The 21,823-nt window shown below is 38.2% G+C and overlaps 2 non-coding genes across 2 annotated transcripts; one reads left to right on the top strand and one right to left on the bottom strand.

The window, feature by feature from the left end:
- Positions 1-8,899: 8,899 nt before the first annotated feature.
- Positions 8,900-9,003, top strand: LOC127746837 (small nucleolar RNA R71). Its single transcript, XR_008008649.1, has one exon. It is a non-coding gene; the product is annotated as a small nucleolar RNA R71 (small nucleolar RNA).
- An 11,013-nt stretch (positions 9,004-20,016) lies between these two features.
- Positions 20,017-20,124, bottom strand: LOC127747094 (small nucleolar RNA R71). Its single transcript, XR_008008897.1, has one exon. It is a non-coding gene; the product is annotated as a small nucleolar RNA R71 (small nucleolar RNA).
- Positions 20,125-21,823: the final 1,699 nt, after the last annotated feature.

Below are 21,823 nucleotides of genomic sequence, written 5' to 3'. Positions count from 1 at the left end.
TTTTTGCTCTGGATAAATTCCGAGCCTATTTACTTGGTACGAAGGTAGTAGTGTACTCAGACCACGCAGCTCTAAAGTATTTATTAGCTAAAAAGGAATCCAAACCAAGGCTTATACATTGGATACTGCTACTACAAGAATTTGATTTAGAAATAAAGGATAGGAGTGGTAACCAGAATCTAGTGGCAGACCACTTGAGTCGCCTTAAGCACATTAAACATGACTCCACTCCTATAGATGATAATTTTCCATTTGATAACCTACAAGCAGTATCTGAAGTAATCCCTTGGTATGCACCTGTAGCTAATTATCTAGTTAGCCGCACCTTTCCTCCAAACTTTACTAAGCATAAAAAAGACAAGCTGAAAAGCGAGTCTAAATATTATATATGGGATGGCCCATATTTATGGAGATGTGGCACTGACCAGGTAATTAGAAGGTGTGTGCCTCAATTAGAATTCCAGTCCATTTGTTCAGTTCTTCCACGCTCCCCTCATCACTTATAGTGACCATCTTGCATTCTTTCCAGCTTACCTTCTTTGCTTCACCTCTCGGATTTTTCTCTGTGTCACTTGGAAGCTATCAGTAGGCTTGGGAATCTGTTGAGAGAGATATCCCACTTGAGACTCCAGCCTCTTGATGGTGTCTCCCTGGTTTTTTATATTAGCTCGCACTTTATCCTTGAACACTCTATTGTCTTGGACTTCCTTGCATATACCTTCAAGTAGAGTCTCAATTCTGGAGAGTCTATCTTCGGATGGTGATGATGAATTGAGATAGGAGGGGTGAAACGGGCCAATTTAGTTTTGATATGGATGTTGAGAGGTACTGTTGGGTGGGTGTTGATATGATCCCTGTGTGGAATGTTGGTGAGTTGCATTGTTGTTGGGGTTGTGACGTCTCTGATCTTGGCCTTGATCTTGTTGATTTCTCCACCCAAAGTTTGGGTGGTTCTTCCAACCAGGATTATAAGTTTTGTAGTATGTATCATGGGCCTGCCTAGGTGAGTTCCCAATATAGTTGGCTTATTTCCAGTCACTCTCTTCCTCTGTATTTACTCCTTCTTGAGCTAATGATGAAGTGGTGACTGCTGCAACTTGGTTCCCTTCTATTTTCTTGGTAAGGTCAGCTAACTGCTTGATGATGAAGTGGTGACTGCTGCAACTTGGTTCCCTTCTATCTTCTTGGTAAGGTCAGCTAACAGCTTGGTGATCATCTTGTTTTGAGCCAGCAGTGCATCCATGTGGTTTAGCTCCATCACTCCTCAAGTGTTGCTCCTTTCAGAATCATAGAAGTAGTCATTATCAACTACAGTCTCGATGACATCTATGGCTCCTTCAATGGTCTCTTTCTTGTTTAGAGATCCCCCAGATGAGTGGTCTACTGCCTTCTTTGATTCTTAAGAAAGACCCTCATAGAAAATGTGTAGTTGCACCCATTTATTGAACATGACTAGTGAGCACCTTCTTGTTAAGTCCTTAAACCTCCCCATGCCTCATAGAGAGTTTCACCATCTTGTTGCCTGAAGGTTTGTACCTCATCTCTCAACCTGTTGATTCTTTGAGGATGGTAGAATCTTGCCAAGAATTTGTTCACCACATCTTCCCACGTTGTTAAACTCTCCTTCGGGAAAGATTCCAGCCATTTAGATGCTTTATCTCTGAGTGAAAAGGGGAACAAAAGCAGTCTATAGGTGTCAGGATGAACACCATTAGACTTCACATTATCGCATATCCTTAGGAAGGTGGTTAGATGTTGATTGGGGTCTTCTTGGACGCTTCCTCCAAATGCACAGTTGTTCTGAAAGAGGGTGATGAGCTGGGGCTTTAGTTCAAAGTTATTGGCATGTATGGTTGGCTTTTGAATGCTACTTCCATAATTTCCTGGGTTTGGTTGATGTAAGAGCCTAGAACTCTTCTCTCTTGTCCAGCATGATTTATTGGGCCTTCTCTGGCATGGTTGTCAACTTCTTCTTCATGGTGGTTCTCCATATTCTCCTTCATGTCTGTTTTAAAATACTCTTCCTCTTCCTCAGTACCAACGACTCTCGTCCCTCTTGCTTCCCTCCTTAATCTAAGGAAGGTCCTCTCAGGTTCAGAATCAAAGGATGTTGAAGCTCTGCTTCTTCTACCTGTCATACAACGAACAGAGCAAAAAGCAAGAATGAAAATAAATGAAAAAATTACTCTTGTTAGAATGGCTGTTAGTGTGAGTGGTGCAATGTATCAAACAGTAGTGGGTTAGTGAACTAAATGGTAGATAGCCAGAAAACAGATTAAGAAGAAAGAAAACGGAAATGAAATAACTAAACTAGAAGTAAATTACTAAGATGAAATAATTAAAACAAAGAAAATTGCTCAATCTAGTTATCTTTTAACTTAATCATTGTCGATACAAAATCAATCGCCGGCAACGGTGCCATAAACTTGATGCACGTTAACTTGTCTCTCAACAAATTTCCCTTCGGCAAGTATACTGAATTGTCATCAAGTAAAAACTCACAATAGAGTGAGGTCGAATCCCACAGGGATTGATTGGTCAAGCAACTTTAATTGGAGGAATGTTCTAGTTGAGCTAAGCAGAAGTTTAGTTGATAATTGCAGAAAATTAAATAGCGGGAAAACAAATGACAGAAAATGTAAATGCTGAAAATAAATGGCAGAAACTAAATTACAGAAGGTAAATTGCAGAATCTTAAATGAGCATTTGGGGAGATGAACATAAAAGTAAATGGCAGAAGGTAAAGGGAATGGGTAAGATCAGAAATGGGGGATTCATTGGGCTTAGAAGATGTTGCATTCTCCGGATCAAGTTCATTCTCATCTCTTCCTCAATCAATGCATTCATTGATCTCCTTGGCAATCTTAAGTGATTGGATCCCAATTCCTTGGCAACCAAATTCCTTGATTTAATTGCTCATGGGAAGAGATGAAGTATGGTCACTGATTATACAAAATGTATTTCCAAATAAAAGTGTTGGTAGGATTATATGTCACTATATCCATCCGAATCCCAATTTGGTCCAACATGAGAAAACAATTCTAGCATGATCTCCTCATCCATTTTCCAAGGCTCAGAGGAGATCCAATTATGGAGAGTTTCTTTTCCAAGACAACCCAATTGATTTAAGATCGAAAGCTTTCTAGTAAAATCAAGAGAAAAGAAAGAGGAAGAATAATGAAAACCATAATTGATCCATTAAATTACAACAGAGCTCCCTAACCCAATGAAAAGGGGTTTAGTTGTTCATAGCTCTGAAAATGGAAGATGATAGAGAAGAGTGCATTGTCCCGTAAACTAGAAATTACAGGAAAAGTAAATATACAGAATGTAGTTCTCAATAATGCCAAGCCTCCCTTTTTTCTAATTCCGAACTACTTCCTATATATACTACTCTTCTGATCTTCTAGTTAGCTCTTAAAGTCTTGGATATGGGCCCTTGATCTTTAGTTGAAGCAATTATAGTCTTTAGTGGGCTCAGCTTTGCTTGCAGAAAGAATGTGAGTCAGGCATGGCAGGATGTTAGTTAGGACGTTAGTGGCGTTAACGTTAAGTGTAAACTTGGGTTTAAAGGCGTTAGTGATAATATCTTTGTCACTAACGTTCCACGTTAACTTCAACGTTAGTGGTACTAACATGACCACTAGCATAGCCTCTTAGCCCTTCGCAAGCATTATTGGCACTCACTTTTACCAATAACGCTGCTCCTTATCCCTCTTTCCCACGTTAATGACCCACGTTAGTGTAACTAACGTGGCCCTTAATGTAGGCATGCCCAAGCTCAAGGGCGTTAGTGACACTCACCTTTTTCACTAACGCTTTAAAACGCCCCTTCTTTCCACGTTAGTGCGTCACATTAATGGCATTAACGTGACCACTAACGTGGTTGTGCTTGCCATCTCCAATCGTTAGTGACAAAGGTTAGTGTCACTAACGTTGGCCGATCATTCATTGCTCTACGTTACCATTCACGTTAGTGGTCTTAACATGACCACTAACGTAGGCAATCTTGGCCTGATCCAGCGTTAGTGACAAAGGTGAGTGTCACTAATGTTGGCGATCTCTTCTTTATTCCACGTTAGAGTTCACATTAATTGAATTAATGTGACTCTTAACGTGGCTATATGTGGCCTTTTGGAACATTAGTGGTGTTTACTTTTACCACTAATGTTGGAGCTTCCCTTTTCTTCCATGTTAGTTCCCACGTTAATGTAACTAACGTGGCAACTAACGTGGGCTATGATGACTTTCGAAGGCGTTATTGGTTATAACTTTTCCACTAATGCTGCAAGCTTGCTCCCATTCCACGTTAGTGGTTGGTGGACGAAATTGTGATCATCAACAATGGCTCCAAAGACTTGGTGCTCTTAAACATGAATCACACTTTGTCACAACTCCGCACAACTAACCAGTAAGTGTACTGGGTTGTCCAAGTAATACCTTACGTGAGTAAGGGTCGATCCCACAGAGATTGTTGGTATGAAGCAAGCTATGGTCACCTAGTAAATCTCAGTCAGGCAGATTCAAATTGATAGTGGTTTTCGGAAAATATAAAGAGATACTTAATTAAATAATAAAGGATAGAAATACTTATGTAAATTTATTAGTGGAAATTTCAGATAGGTGTTTGGAGATGCTGTGTTCCTTCTGAATCTCTGCTTTCCTACTGCTTTCATCAAATCTTTGTCACTCCTTTCTATGGCAAGCTATATGTAGGGCATCACTGTTGTCAATGGCTACATCCCATCCTCTCAGTGAAAATGGTCCAAATGCTCTGTCACAGTACGACTAATCATCTGTCAGTTCTCGATCATGTTGGAATAAAATCCCTTGATTCTTTTGCGTTTGTCATCACGCCCAGCAATCGTGAGTTTGAAGCTCGTCACAGTCATTCAATCCCAAAATCCTACTCGGAATACCACAGACAAGGTTAGACTTTCCGGATTCCCATGAATGCCGCCATCAATTCTAGCTTATACCACGAAGATTCTGATTAAGGAATCCAAGAGATATGCGCCCGGTCTAAAGTAGAACGGAAGTGGTTGTCAGTCACGCGTTCATATGTGAGAATGATGATGAGTGTCACGGATCATCACATTCATCATGTTGAAGTGCAACGAATATCTTAGAATAGGAATAAGCGGAATTGAATAGAAACTAGTAGTAATTGCATTGAAACTTGAGGTACAGCAGAGCTCCACACCCTTAATCTATGGTGTATAGAAACTCCACCGTTAAAAATACATAAGTGATGAAGGTCCAGGCATGACCGAATGGCCAGCCCCCAAAACGTCTATGATCGTATAAACTGATCAAAGATCCTAATACAATAGTAAACTATCCTATTTATACTAGACTAGCTACTAGGGTTTACAGAAGTAAGTAATTGATGCATAAATCCACTTCCGGGGCCCACTTGGTGTTTGCTCCATTCTTTTCTTAGTAATGGGCTTGTCCTCCTCAATGAGGATGTCTCCTTATATGATAACTCCAGATGAGTAACATAGATGGCAAATAAGATGAGGAAAAGCTAGCCTTGCCAAATTAGAGGACTTATCGGCTATTTTGTAGAATTTATGGGAGATGACTTCATGAACTTCTACTTCCTCTCCATTCATGATGCCATGAATCATGATGGCCCGATCCACAGTACTTCAAATCGGTTGCTAGTGGGGATGAGGGAGCGTTGGATGAACTCCAACCATCCTCTAGCCATAGGCTTGAGGTCCAGTCTTCTTAGTTGAACCGGCTTGCCTTTGGAATCTCTTTTCTATTGAGCTCCTTCCACACATATGTCCATAAGGACTTGGTCCAACCTTTGATTAAATTTGACCCTTCTAGTGTAGGGGCGTGCATCTCCTTGCATCATGGGCAAGTTGAACGCCAACCTCACATTTTCCGGACTAAAATCTAAGTATTTCCCCCGAACCATTGTAAGATAGTTCTTTGGATTCGGGTTCATACTTTGATCATGGTTCATAGTGATCCATGCATTAGCATAGAACTCTTGAACCATTAAGATTCCGACTTGTTGGATGGGGTTGGTTAAAACTTCCCAACCTCTTCTTTGGACCTCATGTTGGATCTCCGGATATTCATTTTTCTTGAGCTTGAAAGGGACCTCGGGGATCACCTTCTTCTTGGCCTAACATCATAGAAGTGGTCTTGATGGGCTTTGAAGATGAATCTTTCCATCTCCCATGACTCGGAGGTGGAAGCTTTTGTCTTTCCTTTCCCTTTTCTAGAGGATTCTCCGGTCTTAGGTGCCATCAATGGTTATGGAAAAACAAAAAAGCTATGCTTTTACCATACCAAACTTAAAATATTGCTCACCCTCGAGCAAGAGAAGAAAGAAAAGAAGAAGAAGAAGAGAAAATATGGAGGAGAGTGAGTGGTGTATTCGGCCAAGAAGGAGAAGAGATGGTTGTGTTGTGTGAAAATAGAGAAGAATAGAGGGGTTTATATAGTGAGGGGAAAGGGAGTAGGTTCGGCTATTTAGGGTGGGTTTGGGTGGGAAAGAAATTTGAATTTTGAAGGTAGGTGGGATTTATGGGAAAGGGTGGATGGATGTGAGTGGTGAAGGTGGGTAATTGGGAAGAGAGATTGAGGTGATTGGTGAAGGATTTTTGGGGAAGAGAGGATGAATTGTTTATTGGAAAAAGAGAATGAATGTTGAGAAGAGGGGAGAATATGGTAGATGGGGATCCTGTGGGGTCCACAGATCCTGAGATGATCCTGTGGGATCCACAGATCTTCAGGTGTCAAGGATTTACATCCCTGCACCAATTAGGCATGTAGAATGCCTTTCCATGCAATTCTGGCATTTAAACGCCGAAGGGATGCATGTTCTGGGCGTTCAATGCCCATGTGCAGCATGTTTCTTGCGTTGAACGCCAGTTCCATGCTTGTTTCTGGCGTTCAGCACCAGCTCTCCTCAGGGTGCATTCCTGGCATTTGAACGCCGGGATGTTGCTTGTTTCTGGTGTTCAGCACCAGATCCATGCTCTGTTCTGGCGTTGAACGCCAGCCAGACGCTCCTTAATGGCGTTAAACGCCAGTAAGTCCTTCCTCCAGGGTGTGATTTTTCTTCTGCTGTTTTTGATTCAGTTTTTAATTTTAATATTTTTTTGGTGACTCCACATGATCATGAACCTAATAAAACATAAAAGAACAATGAAAATAAAATAAAATTAGATAAATAAAAATTGGGTCGCCTCCCAATAAGTGCTTCTTTAATATCAATAGCTTGACAGTGGGCTCTCATGGAGCCACACAAGTGATCAGGTCAATGTTGTATAGTACCAACACCAAACTTAGAGTTTGGTTGTGGCCTCCCAACACCAAACTTAGAGTTTGATTGTGGGGGCTTTGTTTGACTCTATACTAAGAGAAGCTCTGCATGCTTACTCTCCCTTGTTATAGAAGGATAGCCGTGTGCCTTAAACACAAGGTAGTCCCCATTCAATTGAAGGACTAATTCTCCTCTGTTAACATCTATCACAGCTTCTGCTGTGGCTAGGAAAGGTCTTCCAAGGATGATGCATTCATCCTCCTCCTTCCTAGTTTCTATTATTATGAAATTAGCAGGAATAACACGTCCTCTACTAATCCATAAGTTTGTCTTACTGACTTGTCTCCCAATTGTAATGAGAATAAGGCAGGATGTACCTCAATGATCTCCAGCTTCTCCATTACAGAGAGTGGCATAAGATTTGTGCCTGACCGTAGGTCACACAGAGCTTTTTCAAAGGCCATGATGCCTATGGTACATGGTATTAAGAATTTCCCAGGATCTTGTTTCTTTTGAGGTAAAGTTTGCTGAACCCATGTATCTAGTTCACCAATGAGCAAGGGAGGTTCATCTTCCCAAGTCTCATTACCAAATAATTTGGCTATGATGGCTCCTAGATATTGAGCAACTTGCTCTCCAGTTACATCTTCATCCTCTTCAGAGGAAGAATAGTCTTCAGAGCTCATGAATGGTAGAAGAAGATTTAATGGAATCTCTATGGTCTCTATATAAGCCTCAGATTCCTTTGTATCCTCAATAGGGAACTCCTTCCTGCTTGAGAGACGTCCCAGGAGGTCTTCCTCACTAGGATTTTCATCCTTCTCCTCCCTTGTGCATTCGGCCATATTGATCACATCAATGGCCTTGCACTCTACTTTTGGATTCTCTTCTGTATTGCTTGGGAGAATACTGGGAGGAGTTTCAATGACTTTCTTACTCAGGTGGCCCACTTGTGCCTCCAAATTTCTAATGAAGGATCTTGTCTCACTCATGAAACTTAAAGTGGCCTTTGACAGATCAGAGACTAAGTTTGCTAAATTAGAAGGGCTCTGCTCAGAATTCTCTATCTATTGCTGAGAAGATGATGGAAAAGGCTTGTTATTGCTGAGTCTGTTTCTTCCACCATTATTAAAGCCTTGTTGAGGCTTTTGTTGATCCTTCCATGAGAAATTTGGATGATTTCTCCATGATGGATTATAGGTGTTTCCATAAGGTTCACCCATGTAATTAACCTCTGCCATTGCAGGGTTTTCAGGATCATGAGCTTCTTCAAAAGCTGCCTCTTTAGTACTGTTGGATGCATTTTGCCATCCATTCAGACTTTGAAAAATCATGTTGACTTGCTGAGTCAACACTTTGTTCTGAGCAAATATGGCATTCAGAGCATCCATTTCAAGAACTCCCTTCCTCTGAGGCGTCCCATTATTCACGGAATTCCTCTCAGAAGTGTACATGAACTGGTTATTTGCAACCATGTCAATGAGTTCTTGAGTTTCTGTAGGCATTTTCTTTAGGTGAATGGATCCACCTGCAGAGTGGTCCAATGACATCTTGGAATACTCAGATAGACCATAATAGAATATATCTAATATGGTCCACTCTGAAAACATGTCAGAAGGACACTTTTTGGTCATCTGCTTGTATCTTTCCCAAGCTTCATAGAGGGATTCACCATCTTTTTGCTTGAAGGTCTGAACATCCACTCTAAGCTTGCTCAGTTTTTGAGGAGGAAAGAATTTATCCAAGAAGGCCATGACCAACTTATCCCAGGAGTCCAGGCTATCTTTAGGTTGTGAGTCCAACAATGTTCTAGCTCTGTCTCTTACAGTAAAAGGGAAAAGCATGAGCCTGTAAACTTCAGGATCTACTCCATTCATCTTAACAGTCTCACAAATCTGCAAGAACTCAGTTAAAAGCTGGTAAGGATCTTCAGATGGAAGTCCATAAACTTGCAGTTCTGTTGCATTAAAGCAACTAATTGAGGTTTCAGCTCAAAATTGTTTGCTCCAATGGCAGGAATTGAGATGCTTCTTCCATCAAACTTGGACGTGGGTTTAGTAAAATCACCAAGCATCCTCCTTGTATTATTGTTGTTGGGTTCGGCTGCCATCTCCTTCTCTTGTTCAATAATTTCAGAAAGGTTGCCTCTAGATTGTTGTAATTTAGCTTCTCTTAGTTTTCTCTTCAGAGTCCTTTCAGGTTCAGGATCAACTTCAACAAGAGTGCTTTTTTCCTTGTTCCTGCTCATATGAAAGAGAAGAGAACAAGAAAAGAAGAGGAATCCTCTATGTCACAGTAAAGAGGATCCTTATTATTAGTAGAAGAAGAAAAAAATAAAGAAAGGAGAATCCAAACACAAGGGTAAGGATAGAGGCAGTGATTGGAGATGAAGAGAGGTGAAGAGAAGTGTTAGTAAATGAATAAATAAATAGAAGAAGATGGGAGAGAGAATTCAAAAATTAATTTTGAAAAGGAGTTAATGATTTTTGAAAATTAAAGATGAGATAGAATTAAATTTAAAATTTAAAACAATTAGTTAATTACAAAGAATTTTTGAAAAAGGGATGAGATATTTTCGAAAATTAGAGAAGGAAAAGTAGTTAGGTGGTTTTGAAAAAGATAAGAAACAAACAAAAAGTCAAATAGTTAGTTGAAAAAGATTTGAAAATCAAATTTGAAAAGATAAGAAGATAAGGAGTTAGAAAAGATATTTTAAAATCAAATTTTTGAAAAAGATAAAATTTTGAAAAAGATATGATATAAAAGATAAGATAAGATAGATTTAATTTTTAAAATTAAAATTAATTACTTGACTAACAAGAAACTAAAAGATATGATTCTAGAATTTAAAGATTGAACCTTTCTTAACAAGAAAGCAACAAACTTCAAATTTTTGAATCAATCACATTAATTGTTAGCATAATTTTTGAAAATAAAGATAAAATTAAGAAAAAGATTTTTGAAAAATATTTTTAAATTTTCAAAAATCATAAGATAAAGATGAAAAAGATTTGATTTTTGATTATAAAGATAGGATTTTTAAAATTGAAAATTTGACTTGACTTATAAGAAACAACTAATTTTAAAAATTTTTGACTAAGTCAACTCAAATTTTTGAAAATTATGAGAAAATTAAGGAAAAGATATTTATTATTTTTTTTAATTTTTAATTATGAGAGAGAAAAACATAATTATGACCTAAAACATGAAAATTTTGGATCAAAACATATGATACATGCAAGAACACTATGAACGTCAAGATGAACACCAAGAACACTTTGAAGATCATGATGAACATCTAGAACATATTTTTGAAAAATTTTGATGCAAAGAAAACATGCAAGACACCAAACTTAGAAATATTTAATGCATGGACACTATGAATGCAAAAATGCACATGAAAAACAAAAAAAAAACACAAAACAAGAAAACATCAAGATCAAACAAGAAGATTTACCAAGAACAACTTGAAGATCATGAAGAACACTATGAATGCATAAATTTTTCGAAAAATGCAAGAAAAATTTTAAAGCATGCAATTGACACCAAACTTAAAAATTGACACTAGACTCAAACAAGAATCACAAAATATTTTTTATTTTTATGATTTTATTATTTTTTTGTATTTTTTATTATTTTTTTCGAAAATATTCTTTAGAAAAACGAAAAAGAGAAAAATTTTTGAAAGATTTTTTTTGAAAAATTTTTGAACATAAAATAAAAAGAAAATTACCTAATCTGAGCAACAAGATGAACCGTCAGTTGTCCATACTCGAACAATCCCTGGAAACGGCGCCAAAAACTTGGTGGACGAAATTGTGATCATCAACAATGGCTCCAAAGACTTGGTGCTCTTAAACATGAATCACACTTTGTCACAACTCTGCACAACTAACCAGCAAGTGTACTGGGACGTCCAAGTAATACCTTACGTGAGTAAGGGTCGATCCCACAGAGATTGTTGGTATGAAGCAAGCTATGGTCACCTTGTGAATCTCAGTCAGGTGGATTCAAATTGATAGTGGTTTTCGGAAAATATAAAGAGATAATTAATTAAATAATAAAGGATAAAAATACTTATGTAAATTCATTAGTGGGAATTTCAGATAGGTGTATGGAGATGCTATGTTCCTTTTGAATATCTGCTTTCCTACTGCTTTCATCCAATCTTTGTCACTCTTTTCTATGGCAAGCTATATGAAGGGCATCACTGTTGTCAATGGCTACATCCCATCCTCTCAGTGAAAATGGTCCAAATGCTCTGTCACAGCACGACTAATCATCTGTCAGTTCTCGATCATGTTGGAATAGAATCCCTTGATTCTTTTGCGTTTGTCATCACGCCCAACAATCGTGAGTTTGAAGCTCGTCACAGTCATTCAATCCCGAAATCCTACTCGGAATACCACAGACAAGGTTAGACTTTCTGGATTCCCATGAATGCCGCCATCAATTCTAGCTTATACCACGAAGATTCTGATTAAGGAATCCAAGAGATGTGCGCACGGTCTAAAGTAGAACGGAAGTGGTTGTCAGTTACGCGTTCATAGGTGAGAATGATGATGAGTGTCACGGATCATCACATTCATCATGTTGAAGTGCAACGAATATCTTAGAATAGGAATAAGCAGAATTGAATAGAAACTAGTAGTAATTGCATTGAAACTTGAGGTACAGCAGAGCTCCACACCCTTAATCTATGGTGTATAAAAACTCCACCGTTAAAAATACATAAGTGATGAAGGTCCAGGCATGACCGAATGGCCAGCCACCAAAACGTCTACGATCGTATAAACTGATCAAAGATCCTAATACAATAGTAAACTATCCTATTTATACTAGACTAGCTACTAGGGTTTACAGAAGTAAGTAATTGATCCATAAATCCACTTCCGGGGCCCACTTGGTGTGTGCTTGGGCTGAGCTTGATCTATCAACGAGCTGAGGCTTCTATTGGAGTTGAACGCCAAGTTGTAACATGTTTTGGGCGTTCAACTCTGGTTCGTGACGTGTTTCTGGCGTTTGACTCGAGAATGCAGCATGAAACTGGCGTTGAGCGCCAGTTTACGTCGTCTAATTACGCATGGAAAGCTCTAGATGTCTACTTTCCAACGTCGTTGAGAAGGCGCCATTTGGAGTTCTGTAGCTCTAGAATATCCATTTTGAGTGCAGGGAGGTCAGATTCCAACAGCATCAGTAGTCCTTTGTCAGCCTCCTATCAGAGTTGCTCAGGTCCCTCAATTTCAGCCAGAAATTACCTAAAATCACAGAAAAACATACAAACTCATAGTAAAGTCCAGAAATATGAATTTAGCATAAAAATTAATGAAAACATCCCTAAAAGTAACTAGATCATACTAGAAACTACCTAAAAACAATGCCAAAAAGCGTATAAATTATCCGCTCATCAGTGGTCACATTAGTGAGACTAACGTGGCGGCTAATGTGGCTCTTCTTTGCTTCCTTTGTCCTAAAATCAAACAAACAGGGAGCATCAAAGCTCTGTTCCAAGTCATGAGACCATGCATCATCCATTTTATCAATCAATTCATGCATAATTCTCATGAAATCATGTAAAGTTCACAATGTTTGCTTGAATTAAGATGTAAGTGTATTTTTACCCAAAACTTGCTTATTTACTAAGAAAATGCATGAAACTACCCTAAAACAACAAAGAAAAGGTCAGTGAAATTGGCCAAGATACCCTGGCATCTCCATCTCTCACCAATTTCTCAATAACATTTTTTAAGTCGAAACACTCATATGTAGGATGTCCATAGATTCGGTGATATTCACAGTATTCTGTCCGATTTCTTCCTCCTTTCTTACTTTTGAGTGGACAAGGTTGTGGGATCTTCTCGGTATGGCATACTTCTCGGTAAACATCCACAAGAGACACCCGAAGGGGGGTGTAGTTGTTGTATTTTTTAGGCTTCTCACCATATTGATCTTCTTTTTTCTAGGATTCTTTATCCTTATCCCGGGAGGAGTAGAAGAATCCAGATTTTGAGGTCTCTTCTAGTCGAGAGTTTTTCTCCATGTTAATGTATTTTTTGGCTCGTTCCTGCACTTCATTCAGAGATGTTGGATGTTTCTTTGATATGCAATGACTAAAGGGTCTTTCTCGCAAGCCATTGATGAGACCCATAATGGCTGCTTCTATTGGTAGACTTTGTATGTCCAGGCATGCTTTGTTAAATCTTTCCATGTAGCTTTGAAGACTTTCCCGATCTCCTTGGTTGATTCTAAATAGACTCGGAGTGTGTTTGGCTTTGTCGTTTGATTTAAGGAAAATTGTCGTGTCAGTATATAATTTCACACAAATTGAATTCTCGTTGCAAGTATAGTTCTACACCAACAAACAATCCTCCCAATCAAAAATTTGGTTTAACAAAACGCAAATAAGAATTAACCGAAGTATTTGAACTCCGGGTCGTCTCACAAGGAATTGCAATGAAGTGATCAATTATTGGCTATGATAATGCAAGGGGGTTTGATTTTATATTTTGACAAGAAAAGTAAATAACAAGAAAGTAAATCAAGCAAGTAACTAAAGAAAGCAAGTAATAAAGAGAGACATTCATGGCAAGGTTTGAGATCATAGGCTTTCTATCCTAGTCATCAATCATAACAATACTTAACAAGAATTTATCTTATTTCATCATCCCCAATGTTGGAAGAAGATGTAAATTATCTTCCATTAGAGAAAGTCAAACAAGACTAGTTAATCACAAGTCAAACATCCTAATCAACTCACTAATTGGATTAGCAAGAGATTAGAGTCATCGAGAATGATATAAACTAACAACTCTAGATCACCAATCTAATTGGATAATAATGACTCAAGATTGCCCAATTACTCCTTCCAAGCCAAGAATGCTCAAGATCTACTCTAAATCCCAACCAAGCATTTTGTCAAACACTTGGTGGGTAATAAAGGAAAGCATAATAAATGTGCAAGAATAATAAATCTACCAACTACCAATTGCAAGAAAAGTAAATCAATAACTCAAATCATCAATAAAAGAAAAATCAACATCAAATTGCATTAAAAGGGATCTAAATCCAACATGAGCATCCATGAACATAAAAGATAGAATAAAAGGAAAATTAACACTACAAACCATGAGAATCAAAGAGTAGAAGCAAGAATTCACAAAGAAAATGAGATGAAATCATGAAATTGGACCTAGATCTAAGATGGAAATATCCTAAGAAACCTAATTCTAGAGAGAAGAGGGAGATTCTCTCTCTAGAAACTAAACTACATGATGCTACGCTTAAAAATAATTGCTCCCCCATTTGCTTGGACTTCAATTCTGCATGAAATACACTCAGAAACAAGTTGTAATCGGGTCTGGGCAGCTCAGAAATCACCCCCCAGCGTTTTGCCTTTAAGTGAGTCACGTGCGAGTGTCGGCGCGTCCGCGCCATGTGCGCATGCGCATCGATTGGCTATTTGTTCATCCGCGCGGACGCGTCATGTACGCGTGCGCATCTCTATGCGAAGTCACTTTTGCGCGCGCGCCTTGTACGCTTACGCGCCCATCGATGCATTCCATATTCTTGTTTCCTCATGCAATCTCCACTTTGTATGCTTCTTTCCTTATTTCTTCCATTCAATACTTGCCTTATGAACCTGAAATCACTCAACAAATATATCAAGGCATCGAATGGAATTAAGGTGAATTAAAATCACCAATTTAGGGCCTAAAAAGCATGTTTTTACATTTAAGCATAAATTAAGGGAGAATTACAAAACCATGCTATTTCATTGAATAAATGTGGAAAAAAGTGAATAAATCCCCTAAAATAAGCACAAAATAAACCACAAAATCGGGGTTTATCAAATCTCCCCACACTTAAACTAAGCATGTCCTCATGCTAAAATCAAGAAAGAAGCAACAGGGTATCAACATTTATTCTGTGCAAGCTAACTAAATGCAATCTTTCTATATGAAACCTATCTACATGAATGCAATGGCTTAGTCAAAATAAATCAATCTCTAAGAATACACATGCAAGCACAACGGCTAAGGCAATAGCAATCAAAGCAAACCCACAATTGGATTGAATCCTTGAAAGAATTTACAAACTTGCAAGAAAAGATGATCATGGGTGGAAACATGTAATCGAGCGATCGAGCCCTCGCCGAATGTGTATCCGCTTTAGGCACTCAGGTGTATGGGGTCGATTCACTCAATCCTCCCCCAATCATGCTTTCCAAGATTTGGTTTTCATCTAACAATCAATAATTACTTTATGCATGCATACAAATATCATGAGGGCTTTCCTAGAGGTTGTAATAGGGCTAGGGTGAGGGTAGGATGCATATGGTCAAGTGAGCTTGAAATTGGATCCATGATTAACTTAAACTTCTCACTTAACCTATGACAACCTATACAATTCTAAACAACCTAGCTATCCATTCTTCACTTTTCTATACACTCATGCATTTTCTTTAGATCACCACACATATGCATTGATCATTATTGAACTTTACCTTGGGGTATTTTTGTCCCCTTTTTATTGCAATTCTTTTTCTTTCTTTTATCATATTTTTATTTTTTTAAGCTAAAATGTGTACAAGGGCATCAATGCATATAGTGTATACATGATTAATATATGAGTGTGTACCCAATTTCCAAGATTTTCACACACTACAAAACATGCTTTTATCTCTACCCAATGTACCCACCTTCCCCAAAATCTAGTAATAAACACTCTCACTAGCCTAAGCTAATCAAAGATCCAAACAAGGGACATTTATTATTTTTCACTTAGGCTTGTAATGTTCTAACATTAAGAATAAATGGGTTAAGCATAAGCTCAAATTGGCTAACAATGGAGGATAAAGGTAGGCTATTTTGGTTAAGTGAGCTATTTGAACAATGGCCTCAATCATATAAATGCATGTATACACAAAATAATGGACATAAAGAGTCAAGCAAATCAAAGATTACACTCATGGGAAGAGAATAATGCACACAAGAATTAAAATAAGTGGTTATGTATGATGTAACCACATAATTAGGCTCAAATCTCACATGCTTGTTGATGAGCGGATAATTTATACGCTTTTTGGCATTGTTTTTAGTATGTTTTTAGTATGTTTTAGTTAGTTATTATTATATTTTTATTAGTTTTTATTTAAAATTCACTTTTCTGGACTTTACTATGAGTTTGTATGTTTTTCTGTGATTTCAGGTATTTTCTGGCTGAAATTGAGGGACCTGAGCAAAAATCTGATCCAGAGGCTGAAAAAGGACTGCAGATGCTGTTGGATTCTGACCTCCTTGCACTCGAAGTGGATTTTCTGGAGCTACAGAAGCCACATTGGCGCGCTCTCAATTGCATTGGAAAGTACACATCCTGGGCTTTCCAGAAATATATAATAGTCCATAATTTTCCTGAGATTTGATGGCTCAAATAGGCATTCCAAGTCAGCTCAAGAATTCTGGCGTTTAACGCCGGAACTGGCACATAAGTGGGAGTTAAACGCCCAAACTGGCACAAAAGCTGGCGCTTAACTCCAAGAAAAGTCTCTACACATAGAAGCTTCAATGCTCAGCCCATGCACACACCAAGTGGGCCCGGAAGTGGATTTTTATGTCATTTGCTCATTTCTGTAAACCTTAAGCTACTAGTTCTCTATAAATAGGACCTTTTGCTATTTTATTTTCATCTTGGTTCTTCTGGTTCCCTCTCTGGGGCTGAAGCCAATGATCACCATTATCACTTATGTATTTTCAACGGTGGAGTTTCTACACACCATAGATTAAGGTGTGGAGCTCTGCTGTACCTCGAGTATTAATGCAATTACTATTGTTCTTCTATTCAATTCAGCTTATTCTTGTTCTAAGATATCACTTGTTCCTCAACTTGATGAATGTGATGATCCGTGACCTCATCATCATTCTCACCTATGAACGTGTGCCTGACAACCACCTCCGTTCTACCTTAGATTGAGTGGATATCTCTTGGATTCTTTAATCAGAATCTTCGTGATATAAGCTAGAATCAATTGGCGGCCATTCTTGAGAATCCAGAAGCTCTAAACCTTGTCTGTGGTATTCTGAGTAGGATTTTGGGATTGAATGACTGTGACGAGCTTCAAACTCGCGATTGTGGGGCGTTAGTGACAGACGCAAAAGAATCACTGGATTCTATTCCGACATGATCGAGAACCGACAGATAAATAGCCGTGCTGTGACAGAGCGCGTTGAACATTTTCACTGAGAGGATGGCACTGTAGCCATTGACAACGGTGATGCCCAACATACAGCTTGCCATGGAAAGGAGTAAGAAGGATTGGATGAAGACAGTAGGAAAGCAGAGAGACGGAAGGGACAAAGCATTTCCATACGCTTATCTAAAATTCTCACCAATGAATTACATAAGTATCTCTATCTTTATTTTATGTTTTACTCATATTTTAATTATCAGTCCTCCATAACCATTTGAATCCGCCTGACTGAGATTTACAAGATGACCATAGCTTCCTTCATACCAACAATCTCCGTGGGATCAACCCTTACTCGCGTAAGGTTTATTACTTGGACGACCCAGTGCACTTGCTGGTTAGTTGTGCGAAATTGTGATAAAGAGTTGAGATTGTAATTGAGCGTACCATGTTGATGGCGCCATTGATGATCACAATTTCGTGCACCAAGTTTTTGGCGCCGTTGCCGGGGATTGTTCGAGTTTGGACAACTGACGGTTCATCTTGTTGCTTAGATTAGGTATTTTTCTTCAGAATTTTTAAGAATGAATTCTACAGTTTCAAGGTGATGTTCTTATCATCACAAAAGCTGATTGATTCTCATCAATTTAGCTGTTGAATGTAATGTCCTGCTGAAGCTTGGCTAGCCATGTCTAATCTTTTTAGACTGAAGCTTTAGACTAACATTGCATGATTCCTGGAAATTCTTATTAAGAATTTTGAATCTCTTTATTTTCTTTTCCATATAATTTTCGAAAAAGCACAAAAAAATTTATAAAATCTTAAAATCAAAAAAATAATTTTATGTTTCTTGTTTAAGTATAGTGTCTAATTTTAAGTTTGGTGTCAATTGCATGTCTTTATTCTTCTAATTTTCAAAAATCCCATGCATTATGTTCTTCATTGATCTTCAAGTTGTTCTTGATGATTTCCTTGCTCTGATCTTTAAATTCTCTTGTCTTGAGTGTTTTGTTGTTTCTCATATGCATTCTCAATTCGTTAGTGTCAATAGTATACAAACTTCTAAGTTTGGGGTCTTGCATGCATTGTTTATTTGATCTTAGTTGCATTTTGATTATTCCTCATCATTAAAAATTCAATTTTTTTTTAATTTATGTCTTTTCAAGTCAATAATACAGAGAAATGAAGATTCAGAACATATAGCAGAGAAATTACACAGTAATGCCCAAAAGGGTAGCATTTTGGGCGTTAAATGCCAGAATGGATACCATTCTGGGCGTTTAACGCCAGGATGGCACAAGAGGGAAGATTTTGTTTTTAATTCAAATTTTTTCAAAGTTTTCATAATTTTTCAAAATCAATTTTTTTTTTCAAATCATGTCTTTTCAATCACATCTTTTCAAAATCAATTTCTTTCCATTTTCAAAAATACTTGCTAACAATTAATGATTTTATTCAAAACTTTCAAGTATGTTGCCTTTTCTATTAAGAAAGGTTTAATGTCTGAATCATATCTTTTAAATTTCTTGTTAGCCAAGTCATTAATTTTTTTAAAAAAAATCAAATCTTTTTAATTGTTTTTCAATCATATCTTTTTAAAATCATATCTTTTCAATCATATCTCCTTAATCACATCTTTTTCAAAATAGTTTTCAATCATATCTTTTTGATTTCTAATTTCAAAATCTTTTTCAAAAATCACTTTATTTCTTTCTCAATCTTAGTTTTTGAAAATCATCAATCAAATTTTCAAATTTTTTTTTTAATTCTTTCAAAATCTTTTACTTTATTTTCGAAAATTCTTCCCCTCTTCTCACATCCTTCTATTTAAAGACTAACACTCCTCCACTATCAACAATTCGAACTCAATCTTTCTTGATAAGTTCGAATTCTTCTTCTTCTACCTCCTCCTTCTATTCTTCTTTTCCTCTGACATCTCAAGGAATCTCTATACTATGACATAGAGGATTCCATATTTTCTTGTTCTCTTCTCTTTCATATGAGCAAGAGCAAAGACAAAAGCATTCTTGTTGAGGCTGACCCTGAACCTGAAAGGACCTTGAAGCGAAAGCTAAGAGAAGCTAAAGCACTACTCTCTGTAGAGGACCTAACAGAAATCTTCAAACAAAAAGAAGACATGGCAGCCGAAAATAACAACAATGCCAACAATGCAAGGAAGGTACTGGGTGACTTTACTGCACCTACTCCCGACTTCTATGGGAGAAGCATCTCTATCCCTGCCATTGGAGCAAACAACTTTGAGCTTAAGCCTCAATTAGTTTCTCTAATGCAACAGAATTGCAAGTTCCATGGACTTCCATTGGAAGATCCTCATCAGTTTTTAGCTGAGTTCTTGCAAATCTGTGACACTGTCAAGACCAATGGGGTTGACCCTGAGGTCTACAGACTTATGCTCTTCCCTTTTGCTGTAAGAGACAGAGCTAGGACATGGTTGGACTCACAACCTAAAGAAAGCCTGAACTCTTGGGAAATGATAGTCAATGCCTTCTTGGCAAAGTTCTTTCCACCTCAAAAATTGAGTAAGCTTAGAGTGGAAGTCAAAATCTTCAAACAGAAGAAAGGTGAATCCCTCTATGAAGCTTGGGAAAGATACAAACAATTGATTAGAAAGTGTCCTTCTGACATGCTTTCTGAATGGAGCATCATAGGTATCTTCTATGATGGTCTGTCTAAACTGTCCAAGATGTCATTGGATAGCTCTGCTGGAAGATCTCTTCATTTGAAGAAGACGCCTACAGAAGCTCAAGAACTCATTGAAATGGTTGCAAATAACCAATTCATGTACACTTTTGAAAGGAATCCTGTGAACAATGGGACGAATCAGAAGAAAGGAGTTCTTGAGATTGATACTCTGAATGCCATATTGGCTTAGAACAAAATATTGACTCAGCAAGTCAATATGATTTCTCAAAGTCTGTCTGGAATGCAAGCTGCACCAGGCAGTACTAAGGACACTTTATCTGATGAAGAAGCTTATGATCATGAGAATCCATCAATGGAAGAGGTGAATTACATGGGAGAACCTTATGAAAACACCTATAATCCTTCATGGAGAAATCATCCAAATCTCTCATGGAAGGATCAACAGAGACATCAACAAGGTTTCAACAACAATAATGGTGGAAGAAACAGGTTTAGCAATGGCAAGCCCTTTCCATCATCTTCTCAGCAACAGACAGAGAATTCTAAGCAGAGTCACTCTGACTTAGCAACCATGGTCTCTGATCTAATCAAAACCACTCAAAGTTTCATGACTGAAACAAGGTCCTCCATTAGAAATTTGGAGGCACAAGTGGGTCAGCTGAGTAAGAAAGTTACTGAACTCCCTCCTAGAACTCTTCCAAGCAATACAGAAGAGAATCCAAAAGGAGAGTGTAAGGCCATCAACATGGCCGAATTTGGAGAGGAGGAAGAGGCAGTGATCGCCACTGAAGAAGACCTCAATGGACATCCACTGGCCTCCAATGAGTTCCCTAATGAGGAACCATGGGAATCTAAGGCTCACACTGAGACCATAGAAATTCCATTGGATTTACTTCTGCCATTCATGAGCTCTGATGAGTATTCTTCCTTTGAAGAGGACGAAGATGTCACTGAAGAGCAAGTTGCTAAGTACCTTGGAGCAATCATGAAGCTAAATGACAAGTTATTTGGTAATGAGACATGGGAGGATGAACTCCCTTTGCTCACCAAAGAACTGGATGACTTTACTAGGCAGAGATTACCTCAAAAGAGACAGGACCCTGGGAAGTTCTCAATACCTTGTACATTAGGCACCATGACCTTCGAGAAGGCTCTGTGTGACCTAGGGTCAAGTATAAACCTCATGCCTCTCTCTATAATGGAGAAGCTAGGGATCTTTGAGGTACAAGCTGCAAGAATCTCACTAGAGATGGAAGACAATTCAAGAAAACAAGCTTATGGACTTGTAGAGGATGTTCTGGTAAAGGTTGAAGACCATTACATCCCTGCTGATTTCATAGTCCTAAAGACTGGGAAGTGCATGGATGAATCCATCATCCTTGGCAGACCCTTCCTAGCCACAGCAAAGGCTGTGATTAATGTTGACAGAGAAGAATTGATCATTCAATTGAATGAAGAATCCTTTGTGTTTAAGCCTCAAGGATATTCCTCTGTAACCATGGAGAGGAAGCATGAAGAGCTTCTCTCAAAACAGAGTCAAACAGAGCCCCCACAGTCAAACTCTAAGTTTGGTGTTGGGGTGCCACAACCAAACTCTAAGTTTGGTGTTGGAAGGTTCCAACATTGCTCTGAACATCTGTGAGGCTCCATGAGAGCCCACTGTCAAGCTACTGACATTAAAGAAG

Source organism: Arachis duranensis, chromosome 4 (assembly GCF_000817695.3).
Source record: "Arachis duranensis cultivar V14167 chromosome 4, aradu.V14167.gnm2.J7QH, whole genome shotgun sequence".
NCBI lineage: Eukaryota > Viridiplantae > Streptophyta > Magnoliopsida > Fabales > Fabaceae > Arachis > Arachis duranensis.
The sequence above is the reverse complement of the archived record's forward strand: the minus strand, read 5'-3'. Positions and strand labels throughout refer to the sequence as shown.